This window comes from Triticum dicoccoides, chromosome 1A, assembly GCF_002162155.2.
Source record: "Triticum dicoccoides isolate Atlit2015 ecotype Zavitan chromosome 1A, WEW_v2.0, whole genome shotgun sequence".
Lineage (NCBI taxonomy): Eukaryota > Viridiplantae > Streptophyta > Magnoliopsida > Poales > Poaceae > Triticum > Triticum dicoccoides.
The window spans coordinates 134119973-134131330 of record NC_041380.1 but is presented as its reverse complement, the minus strand read 5'-3'; the positions used below and the strand labels follow the sequence as shown (position 1 = coordinate 134131330).

Sequence of the window (11358 nt, the reverse complement as noted above, 5' to 3'; positions counted from 1 at the left end):
GGGGGGTACCAGAGGTGTTCCCGTCCCATGCTGAGGCGGTGACTATCCTGACTCGGTACAAGAATATGCCAAAGGGGAAGTTCAAAAAGACGGTGAATCAAGAAGGCTTTCTCAGCCAACACTGTGACAAGCTCCAGGCTAAGGGCCAAAAGTTCCAGGGCGTCTGTGAAAATAACGAGACTATAGTCCTCCTGCACAAGGCCATGCTCGAAAGCAACCTCTCGAGCCTCGACGGCCTCAATGTCAAGGATCTCACCAATGTTGGCCGAAAGCTGGAGGTGATCCTCCAGAGCATGGAGGAAAACATCACAAAAATTAGTGGAAACCGCCGGTTTTCCAGCCCCAGGAGCAATACGTCACCAAGAACATGGACATGGGGTCTGCAACAATGTATCATGCAGCACTGCCAGCTCCATACGTCATAGACTACATGCACATGGAGTCTCCGTCGACTTACCAGGCACCACCACCAGCTCCATACATCACCCACAACATGGACATAGGGACTTCAATGATGTATCAGGCGCCATCCCCGACTCCCTACGTCACCGATGGCATGGACATGGGGCCTCCGACAATGTTTATGGCCACACAACAACAACAGGATTCACTTGACATGACGAGGTATGTAGGGGACCACAACACCCTGGTCAACAGTGGCTACAATACTGGTGGTCGTATTGACACCAGCACGAGCTGAAGGAAATATGCCCTAGAGGCAATAATAAAGTTGTTATTTATATTTCCTTATATCATGATAAATGTTTATTATTCATACTAGAATTGTATTAACCGGAAACTTATTACATGTGTGAATACATAGACAAACAGAGTGTCCCTAGTTTGCCTCTACTTGACTAGCTCGTTAATCAAAGATGGTTAAGTTTCCTAGCCATGGACATGTGTTGTCATTTGATGAACGAGATCACATCATTAGAGAATGATGTGATGGACAAGACCCATCCGATAGCTTAGCACTATGATCGTTTAGTTTATTGCTATTGCTTTCTTCATGACTTATACATGTTCCTATGACTATGAGATTATGCAACTCCCAAATACGGGAGGAACACCTTGTGTGCTATGAAACGTCACAACGTAACTGGGTGATTATAAAGATGCTCTACAGGTGTCTCCGATGGTGTTTGTTGAGTTGGCATAGATCGAGGTTAGGATTTGTCACTCCGTGTTTCGAAGAGGTATCTCTGGGCCCTCTCGGTAATCCTCATCACTATAAGCCTTGCAAGCAAAGTGACTAATGAGTTAGTTGCGGAATGATGCATTACGGAACGAGTAAATAGACTTGCCGGTAACGAGATTGAACTAGGTATGATGATACCGACGATCGAATCTCGGGAAAGTAACATACCGATGACAAAGGGAACAACGTATGTTGTTGTGCGGTTTGACCGATGTAGGGACCAATATGAGCATCCAGGTTCCGCTATTGGTTATTGACCAGAGATGTGTCTCGGTCATGTCTACATATTTCTCGAACCCGTAGGCTCCGCACGCTTAACGTTCGATGACGATTTGTATTATGAGTTACGTGATTTGATGTACCGAAGGTTGTTCAGAGTCCCGGATGAGATTACGGACATAACGAGGAGTCTCTAAATGGTTGAGACATAAAGATTGATATATTGGACCATGTTATTCAGACACCGGAAGTGTTTCAGATAGTTTCGGATAAAACCGGAGTGCCGGAGGGTTACCGGAACCCCCTCGGGAAGTAATGGGCCTTAGGGGAGAGAGAGGGTAGCAGCCAGGAGGCGCCCCCAAGGGAGTCCGAATAGGACTAGGGGAGGGGGGGTGGCCCCTCTTTCCCTCTCCCTCTCCTTCCTTCTTCTCCTACTTGGACTAGGAAAGGGGGGAGCCGATTCCTACTTGGAGTAGGACTCCCCCTTGGGCGCCCCCCCTAGGGCTGGCCGGCCTCCTCCTCCCCTCCTTTATATATGGGGGAGGGGGCACCCCATAGACACACAATTTGATCTTTTAGCCATGTGCGGTGCCCCCCCTCCACAGTTTTCCACTTCGGTCATATTGTCGTAATGCTTAGGCGAAGCCATGCGTCGGTAACTTCTGTTGGAAATATGCCCTAGAGGCAATAATAAAAGTATTATTATTATATTTCCTTGTTCATGATAATTGTCTTTTATTCATGCTATAACTGTATTATCCGGAAATCGTAATACACGTGTGAATACATAGACCACAATATGTCCCTAGTGAGCCTCTAGTTGACTAGCTCGTTGTGATCAACAGATAGTCATGGTTTCCTGGCTATGGACATTGGATGTCGTTGATAACGGGATCACATCATTAGGAGAATGATGTGATGGACAAGACCCAATCCTAAGCATAGCACAAAGATCGTGTAGTTCGTTTGCTAGAGCTTTGCCAATGTCAAGTATCTCTTCCTTTGACCATGAGATCGTGTAACTCCTGGATACCGTAGGAGTGCTTTGGGTGTATCAAACGTCACAACGTAACTGGGTGACTATAAAGGTGCACTACAGGTATCTCCGAAAGTATCTATTGTTTTATACGGATCGAGACTAGGATTTGTCACTCCGTGTAAACGGAGAGGTATCACTGGGCCCACTCGGTAGGACATCATCATATGCGCAATGTGACCAAGGAGTTGATCACGGGATGATGTGTTACGGAACGAGTAAAGTGACTTGCCGGTAACGAGATTGAACAAGGTATCGGTATACCGACGATCGAATCTCGGGCAAGTAAAATACCGCTAGACAAAGGGAATTGTATACGGGATCGATTGAGTCCTTGACATCGTGGTTCATCCGATGAGATCATCGTGGAACATGTGGGAGCCAACATGGGTATCCAGATCCCGCTGTTGGTTATTGACCGGAGAACGTCTCGGTCATGTCTGCATGTCTCCCGAACCCGTAGGGTCTACACACTTAAGGTTCGATGACACTAGGGTTATAAAGGAAGCTTGTATGTGGTTACCGAATGTTGTTCGGAGTCCCGGATGAGATCCCGGACGTCACGAGGAGTTCCGGAATGGTCCGGAGGTAAAGATTTATATATAGGAAGTCCTGTTTCGGCCATCGGGACAAGTTTTGGGGTCATCGGTATTGTACCGGGACCACCGGAAGGGTCCCGGGGGCCCACCGGGTGGGGCCACCTGCCCCGGGGGGCCACATGGGCTGTAGGGGGTGCGCCTTGGCCTACATGGGCCAAGGGCACCAGCCCCAAGAGGCCCATGCGCCTGGGGAAACCCTAAAGGAAGAGTCCCAGCAGGGGAAGGCACCTCCTAGGTGCCTTGGGGGGGAGGACTCCTCCCCTGGCCGCCGCCCCCTTGGAGATTGGATCTCCTAGGGGCTGGCGCACCCCCCCTTGGGATCCCTATATATAGTGGGGTAGGAGGGCCTCCCAAACACACCTTATGCCTTTGGTGCAGCCCCTCCCTCTCTCCCAAGTTCTTCTCCTCTCCCGTGGTGCTTGGCGAAGCCCTGCGGGATTGCCACGCTCCTCCATCACCACCACGCCGTTGTGCTGCTGCTGGATGGAGTCTTCCTCAACCTCTCCCTCTCTCCTTGCTGGATCAAGGCGTGGGAGACGTCACCGGGCTGTACGTGTGTTGAACGCGGAGGTGCCGTGCGTTCGGCACTTGATCATCGGTGATCTGAATCACGACGAGTACGACTCCATCAACCCCGTTCACTTGAACGCTTCCGCTTAGCGATCTACAAGGGTATGTAGATGCACTCCCCTTTCTACTCGTTGCTGGTCTCTCCATAGATAGATCTTGGTGTTACGTAGGAAAATTTCGAATTTCTGCTACGTTCCCCAACAGTGGCATCATGAGCTAGGTCTATTGCGTAGATTCTTTGCACGAGTAGAACACAAAGTAGTTGTGGGCGTTGATGTTGTTCAATATGCTTACCGTTACTAGTCCAATCTTGTTTCGACGGTATTGTGGGATGAAGCGGCCCGGACCGACCTTACACGTACTCTTACGTGAGACAGGTTCCACCGATTGACATGCACTTGGTGCATAAGGTGGCTAGCGGGTGCCAGTCTCTCCCACTTTAGTCGAAACGGATTCGATGAAAAGGGTCCTTATGAAGGGTAAATAGCAATTGGCATATCACGTTGTGGTCTTGCGTAGGTAAGAAACGTTCTTGCTAGAAACCCATAGCAGCCACGTAAAATATGCAACAACAATTAGAGGACGTCTAACTTGTTTTTGCAGGGTATGCTATGTGATGTGATATGGCCAAGAAGAATGTGATGAATGATATGTGATGTATGAGATTGATCATGTTCTTGTAATAGGATTCACGATTTGCATGTCGATGAGTATGACAACCGGCAGGAGCCATAGGAGTTGTCTTTATTTATTGTATGACCTGCGTGTCATTTAACAACGCCATGTAAATTACTTTACTTTATTGCTAAACGCGTTAGCCATAGAAGTAGAAGTAGTCGTTGGCGTGACAACTTCATGAAGACACGATGATGGAGATCATGGTGTCATGCCGGCGACGATGATGATCATGGAGCCCCGAAGATGAAGATCAAAAGGAGCAAAATGATATTGGCCATATCATGTCACTATTTGATTGCATGTGATGTTTATCATGTTTATGCATCTTGTTTACTTAGGACGACGGTAGTAAATAAGATGATCCCTTACAAAATTTCAAGAAGTGTTCTCCCCTAACTGTGCACCGTTGCTACAGTTCGTCGCTTCTAAGCACCACGTGATGATCGGGTGTGATGGATGCTTACGTTCACATACAACGGGTGTAAGACAGTTTTACACAGCGAAAACACTTAGGGTTAACTTGACGAGCCTAGCATGTACAGACATGGCCTCGGAACACGGAGACCGAAAGGTCGAGCATGAGTCGTATAGTAGATACGATCAACATGAAGATGTTCACCGACGTTAACTAGTCCGTCTCACGTGATGATCGGACACGGCCTAGTTGACTCGGATCATGTAATCACTTAGATGACCAGAGGGATGTCTATCTAAGTGGGAGTTCATAAGATGAACTTAATTATCTTGAACATAGTCAAAAGACCTTTTTGCAAATTATGTCGTAGCTCGCGCTATAGTTCTACTGTTTTAGATATGTTCCTAGAGAAAATATAGTTGAAAGTTGACAGTAGCGATTATGCGATCAGTAGAAAGCTTATGTCCTTAATGCACCGCTTAGTGTGCTGAACCCCAAACATCGTTTGTGGATGTTTCGAACATCGAACATACACGTTTTGATAACTACATGATAGTTCAGTTAAATGGTTTAAGTAGAGGCACCAAAGACGTTTTCGAAACGTCGCGGAACATATGAGATGTTTCGAGGGCTGAAATTGGGATTTCAGGCTCGTGCCCACGTCAAGAGGTATAAGACCTCCGACGATTTTCTTAGCCTGCAAACTAAGGAGAGAAGCTCAATTGTTGAGCTTGTGCTCAGATTGTCTGAGTGCAACAATCACTTGAATCGAGTGGGAGTTGATCTTCCAAATGAGATAGTGATGTTTCTCCAAAGTCATTGCCACCAAGCTGCTAGAGCTTCGTGATGAACTATAACATATCAGGGATAGATATGATGATCCTTGAGGTATTCACGATGTTTGACACCGCGAAAGTAGAAATCAAGAAGGAGCATCAATTGTTGATGGTTGGTGAAACCACTAGTTTCAAGAAGGGCAAGGGCAAGAAGGGATACTTCATGAAACAGCAAATCAGCTGCTGCTCTAATGAAGAAACCCGAGGTTAAACCCAAACCCGAGACTAAGTGCTTCTGTAATAAGGGGAACAACCACTGGAGCAGCATTACCCTAGATACTTGGTAGATGAGAAGGCTGGCAAGGTCGATAGAAGTATATTGGATATACATTATGTTAATGTGTACTTTACTAGTACTCCTAGTAGCACCAGGGTATTAGATACCGGTTCGGTTGCTAAGTGTTAGTAACTCGAAATAAAAGGCTACGGAATAAACGGAGACTAGCTAAAGGAGAGCTGATGATATGTGTTGGAAGTGTTTCCAAGTTTGATATAATCAAACATCGCACGCTCCCTCTACCATCAAGATTAGTATTAAACCTGAATGGTTTATTGAATCTCGATCGTAGTGATACACATTTTCATGCCAAAAGATATAAGATAGTAATGATAGTACCACTTACTTGTGGCACTGCCATGTAAGTCATAATGGTATAAAATGCATGAAGAAGCTCCATGTTGATGGATCTTTGGACTCACTTGTTTTGAAAAGTTTGAGACATGCGAACCATGTCTATTGGTGTATACGCATGAAGAAACTCCATGCAAATGGATCGTTTGGACTCACTTGATTTTGAATCACTTGAGATATGCAAATCATACCACATGGGCAAGATGACTGAAAAGCCTCGTTTTCAGTAAGATGGAACAAGATAGCAACTTGTAGGAAGTAACACATTTTGATGTGTGCAGTCCAATGAGTGCTGAGGCATGCAGTGAATATCGTTATGTTCTTACTTCACAGATGATTCGAGTAGATGTTGAGAATATTTACTTGATGAAACACAAGTCTGAATTATTGAATGGTTCAAATAATTTCAGAGTGAAGTAGAAGATCATTATGACAAGAGGATAAAATGTCTATGATATGATCATAGAGATGAATATCTGAGTTACGAGTTTTGGCACACAATTAAGACATTGTGGAAATTGTTTCATAATTAATACCGCCTGGAACACCATAGTGTGATGGTGTGTCCGAACATCATAGTTGCACCCTATTGGATATGGTGCGTACCATGATGTCTCTTATCGAATTACCACTATCGTTCATGGGTTAGGCATTAGAGACAACCACATTCACTTTAAATAGGGCACCACGTAATTCCGATGAGATGACACCGTATGAATTATGGTTTAGAGAAACCTAAGTTGTCGTTTCTTAAAGGTTTGGGGCTGCGACGCTTATGTGAAAAAGTTTCAGGATTAAGCTCGAACCCAAAGCGGATAAAATGCATCTTCATAGGACACCCAAAACAGTTGGGTATACCTCCTAATTCAGATCCGAAAGCAATATGAATTGTTTCTACAATCGGGTCCTTTCTCGAGGAAAGATTTCTCTCGAAAGAGTTGAGTGGGAGGATGGTGGAGACTTGATGAGGTTATTGAACCGTCTCTTCAACTAGTGTGTGGCAGGGCACATGAAGTTGTTCCTGTGGCACCTACACCAATTGAAGTGGAAGCTTATGATATTGATCATGAAACTTCGGATCAAGTCACTACCAAACCTCGTGGGATGACAAGGATGCGTACTACTTCAGAGTGGTACGTAATCCTGTCTTGGAAGTCATGTTGCTGGACAACAATGAACCTATGAGCTATGGAGAAGCGATGGTGGGCCCGGATTCCGATAAATGGCTCGAGGCCATAAAATCCGAGAACGGATCCATGGACTTTGGTGGACTTGCCCGATGATCGGCAAGCCATTAAGATAAATGGATCTTTAAGAAGAAGACGGACGTGGATGGTAATGTCACCGTCTATGAGGCTCGACTTGTGGCGAAGAGTTTTTTACAAGTTCAAGGAGTTGACTATGATGAGATTTTCTCATCTGTAGCGATGCTTAAGTCCGTCGGAATCATGTTAGCATTAGCTGCATTTATGAAATCTGGCAGACGGATGTCAAAACGAGTTTCCTTACTAGTTTTCGTAAGGAAAGGTTGTATGTAATACAATCAGAAAGTTTTTGTTGATCCTAAGGATGCTAAAAGGTATGCTAGCTCCAGCGATCCTTCTAAGGACTGGAGTGAGCATCTCGGAGTTGGAATGTATGCTTTGATGATGATCAAAGATTTTGGGTTTGTACAAAGTTTATGAGAAACTTGTATTTCCAAAGAAGAGAGTGGGAGCACTATAGAATTTCTGATGAGTATATGTTGTTGACATATTGTTGAGCAGAAATGACGTAGAATTTCTGGAAAGCATATAGGGTTATTTTGAAAGTGTTTTTCAATGGAAAGCCTGGGTTAAGCTACTTGAACATTGAGCATCAAGATCTATAAGGATAGATCAAAATGCTTAATAATACTTTCAAATGAGCACATACCTTGACATGATCTTGAAGGTGTTCAAGATGGACCAGTCAAAGAAGGAGTTCTTGCCTGAGTTGTAAGGTATGAAGTTAAGACTTAAAGCTCGACCTCGGCAGAATAGAGAGAAAGGATGAAGGTCGTCCCCTATGCTTAAGACATAGGCTCTACAGTATGCCATGCTGAGTACCGCACCTGAAGTGTGCCTTGCCATGAGTCAGTCAAGGGGTACAAGAGTGATCCATGAATGGATCACAGGACAGCGGTCAAAGTTATCCTTAGTAACTAGTGGACTAAGGAATTTTCTCGATTATGGAGGTGGTAAAAGAGTTCGTCGTAAAGGTTACGTCGATGCAAGCTTAACACCTATCCGGATAGCTCTGAGTAGAGATACCGGATACGTATAATGGAGCAACAATTTAGAATAGCTCCAAGTAGAACAGTTATTTGGATTAGCTCCAAATAGAGCGTGGTAGCTGCATCTAGGAGATGACATAGAGATTTGTAAAGCACACACGGATCTGAAAGGTTCAGACCCGTTGACTAAAACCTCTCTCACAAGCAACATGATCAAACATAAAACTCATTGAGTATTAATCACATAGTGATGTGAACTAGACTACTGATTCTAGTAAACTCTTGGGTGTTAGTCACATGGCGATATGACCTGTGAGTGTTAATCACATGGCGATGTGAACTAGATTATTGACTCTAGTGCAAGTGGGAGACTGTTGGAAATATGCCCTAGAGGCAATAATAAAAGTATTATTATTATATTTCCTTGTTCATGATAATTGTCTTTTATTCATGCTATAACGGTATTATCCGGAAATCGTAATACACGTGTGAATACATAGACCACAATATGTCCCTAGTGAGCCTCTAGTTGACTAGCTCGTTGTGATCAACAGATAGTCATGGTTTCCTGGCTATGGACATTGGATGTCGTTGATAACGGGATCACATCATTAGGAGAATGATGTGATGGACAAGACCCAATCCTAAGCATAGCACAAAGATCGTGTAGTTCGTTTGCTAGAGCTTTGCCAATGTCAAGTATCTCTTCCTTTGACCATGAGATCGTGTAACTCCTGGATACCGTAGGAGTGCTTTGGGTGTATCAAACGTCACAACGTAACTGGGTGACTATAAAGGTGCACTACAGGTATCTCCGAAAGTATCTATTGTTTTATACGGATCGAGACTGGGATTTGTCACTCCGTGTAAACGGAGAGGTATCACTGGGCCCACTCGGTAGGACATCATCATATGCGCAATGTGACCAAGGAGTTGATCATGGGATGATGTGTTACGGAACGAGTAAAGTGACTTGCCGGTAACGAGATTGAACAAGGTATCGGTATACCGACGATCGAATCTCGGGCAAGTAAAATACCGCTAGACAAAGGGAATTGTATACGGGATCGATTGAGTCCTTGACATCGTGGTTCATCCGATGAGATCATCGTGGAACATGTGGGAGCCAACATGGGTATCCAGATCCCGCTGTTGGTTATTGACCGGAGAACGTCTCGGTCATGTCTGCATGTCTCCCGAACCCGTAGGGTCTACACACTTAAGGTTCGATGACGCTAGGGTTATAAAGGAAGCTTGTATGTGGTTACCGAATGTTGTTCGGAGTCCCGGATGAGATCCTGGACGTCACGAGGAGTTCCGGAATGGTCCGGAGGTAAAGATTTATATATAGGAAGTCCTGTTTCGGCCATCGGGACAAGTTTCGGGGTCATCGGTATTGTACCGGGACCACCGGAAGGGTCCCGGGGGCCCACCGGGTGGGGCCACCTGCCCCGGGGGGGCACATGGGCTGTAGGGGGTGCGCCTTGGCCTACATGGGCCAAGGGCACCAGCCCCAAGAGGCCCATGCGCCTGGGGAAACCCTAAAGGAAGAGTCCCAGCAGGGGAAGGCACCTCCTAGGTGCCTTGGGGGGGAGGACTCCTCCCCTGGCCGCCGCCCCCTTGGAGATTGGATCTCCTAGGGGCTGGCGCACCCCCCCTTGGGATCCCTATATATAGTGGGGTAGGAGGGCCTCCCAAACACACCTTATGCCTTTGGTGCAGCCCCTCCCTCTCTCCCAAGTTCTTCTCCTCTCCCGTGGTGCTTGGCGAAGCCCTGCGGGATTGCCACGCTCCTCCATCACCACCACGCCGTTGTGCTGCTGCTGGATGGAGTCTTCCTCAACCTCTCCCTCTCTCCTTGCTGGATCAAGGCGTGGGAGACGTCACCGGGCTGTACGTGTGTTGAACGCGGAGGTGCCGTGCGTTCGGCACTTGATCATCGGTGATCTGAATCACGACGAGTACGACTCCATCAACCCTGTTCACTTGAACGCTTCCGCTTAGCGATCTACAAGGGTATGTAGATGCACTCCCCTTTCTACTCGTTGCTGGTCTCTCCATAGATAGATCTTGGTGTTACGTAGGAAAATTTCGAATTTCTGCTGCGTTCCCCAACAACTTCATCGTCATCGTCACCATGCTGTCGTGCTGACGAAACCCTCCCTCGGCGTCAACTGGGTCAAGAGTTCGAGGGACGCCACCGAGCTGAACGTGTGCAGATCACGGAGGTGCCGTGCGTTCGGTACTTGAATCGGTTGGATTGCGAAGACGTTCGACTACATCAACCGCGTTACTAAACGCTTCCGCTTCCGGTCTACGAGGGTACGTAGACACACTCTCCCCCTCTCGTTGCTATGCATCTCCTAGATAGATCTTGCGTGATCGTAGGTAAAATTTTGAAATACTGCGTTCCCCAACAGTGGCATCAGAGCCAGGTCTATGCATAGATGTTATATACACGAATAGAACACAAAGAGTTATGGGCGATAACAGTCATACTGCTTACCAACATGTCATACTTCGATTCGGCGGTATTGTTGGATGAAGCAGCCCAGATCGACATTACATGACCGCGTTCATGAGATTGGTTCTACCTCCGTGCTTCGCACACAGGTGGCTAGTGGGTGTCTGTTTCTCCAGCTTTAGTTGAATCGAGTTTGACTATGCCCGGTCCTTGTTGAAGGTTAAAACAACACACTTGACAAAAAGTCGTTGTGGTTTTGATGCGTAGGTAAGAACGGTTCTTGCTAGAAGCCCGTAGCAGCCATGTAAAACTTGCAACAACAAAGTAGATGATGTCTAACTTGTTTTTGTAGGGCATGTTGTGATGTGATATGGTCAAGACGTGACGATATATACATTGTTGTATGAGTTGATCATGTTTTGTAACAGTTATCGGTAACTGGCAGGAGCCATATG

General features: G+C 46.1%; 1 pseudogene; it reads left to right on the top strand.

The window, feature by feature from the left end:
* Positions 1 to 700, top strand: part of LOC119352141 — a 2735-nt pseudogene extending 2035 nt beyond the window's left edge.
* The last annotated feature ends 10658 nt before the right edge of the window (positions 701 to 11358 follow it).